At 51.6% G+C, this 1,445-nt stretch overlaps 1 protein-coding gene across 2 annotated transcripts in view; it reads left to right on the forward strand.

Annotated features, from left to right (window-relative positions):
- prep (prolyl endopeptidase) overlaps positions 1-1,113 on the forward strand; it is a 13,324-nt gene extending 12,211 nt beyond the window's left edge. For both annotated transcript variants that reach the window (XM_084440420.1, XM_084440421.1), the window contains one exon: positions 1-1,113. This exon is cut by the window's left edge and continues 301 nt beyond it. The gene's annotated coding sequence lies outside the window, so the exon portion shown is untranslated.
- Positions 1,114-1,445: the final 332 nt, after the last annotated feature.

Below are 1,445 nucleotides of genomic sequence, written 5' to 3' on the forward strand. Positions count from 1 at the left end.
CCGCTGGGTCGGGTCGGGTCGGGTCGAGGCCGGGGGGCGGGGCTAGAACCTCCTCTTTCCTGTTTAGGGAAACTTCTGTGTTTTCTTGTTCTGTGACTCTCTGCCTTTTTTTTCTGCTGTTCTCTAGCGTCGGTCTTCATCAAAAGCTACTTGTCATCTACGCGCTTAGCGCTTCATCTGGTCTCTCCGGAGGAGGAGTCAGCGGAGGGGTAGGTCTCTCTTCTGCTCCGTGGGTTCTGGTCTTGGCTCCTCCTCCTCTCGTCCTCCACCTCTCTCTCCAGGAACCAGCCTTCTCTCCATCCCTCCCTCCTCTTCCTCTCCCCTCCCTCCAGGGCCAGCTGACCCCCTGGACCGTACTGTATCTGACCCCCCGACCTTTGACCCCCCACCCGGCCTCAGACCCAGCCAACGACAGCCTAACCTACGTTTAGCCACAGACACTAGACCTCGACCCAAATACTGTTTGAAATCATTTCAATAACATGTCTGTGCTTGATTGTTCTTGTCAGTTATAATGGAACCAATCGGCTTCTCCCAAAAAATGCAAACCCCGCCCACCTGTCACTCAAACGAACACTGAAGTAATTGAAAGGATTTCAAATGGTATTTGCGCTCTGGTGTGAGTTGAACCTGTACATTGTTGATTTTTGAGGAGCGTTGCTGCGATGCCTTTTTCTACTTACCGTTCATCCAACAAGTCGTCGCTGTTTAAACAGGGGTCAACATGTCAAAGGTCACCAGGGGTCATCGGAGAGATCTCTTTCACGAAGCGACGGGACGAGTCGGAGGCAAACTATTTATTGATCAACGGAGAGCATTGTAGAGGCTGCGGTCCTGTAAATGACCTCCGCGTGTTGGATTTTAACTATGCTCAGTATTGGTATGAATGACACTAGGTTTAGGTGACTTGTTTTCAAGAGGACTGTTGCAGATCACAAACTGTTGCTCTGCCGCGTGTGTGTGTGTGTGTGTGTGTGCGCGTGCGTGCGTGCGTGTGTGTGTGTGCGCATGTGTGCGTATGCGTGTGTGTGCATGTGTGTAAATGTTCCTATATCCTCTCAGATTGATGTTTATTTCTACCTCTGACATGTGCTGATTATTTACCTTCAACGGGAAATAAACAACAATGACTACAACGCCACAACTTCAATAAACAAGTTTTTGAACAGCGCTTTCTTGCCGTGGTCGTTTCTTGTAATGGCGGCCCGTAGCTCAGGAGGCAGAGCGGCCGCTGGGGATCACAAGGTCCCCGGTTCGATCCCAGCTTCCGGAGGGTGCCCAAGACACTGAACCCCAAAAGCGTTTGATTGGCCCCCGGGCGCGTCCCAGCATGCACGCTGCCTACTGTCTGCTCCTTGGGGGAAGGACGACGGGATTGGTTAAGAGCAGAGAGAAGTTTAATCCATTGGACGCTCCAGACACGCTCTAGCACAGGAAGTGAATCT

The sequence above is a fragment of the Borostomias antarcticus genome (genome assembly GCF_949987555.1).
Source record: "Borostomias antarcticus genome assembly, chromosome: 6".
Taxonomy (NCBI): Eukaryota; Metazoa; Chordata; class Actinopteri; order Stomiiformes; family Stomiidae; genus Borostomias; species Borostomias antarcticus.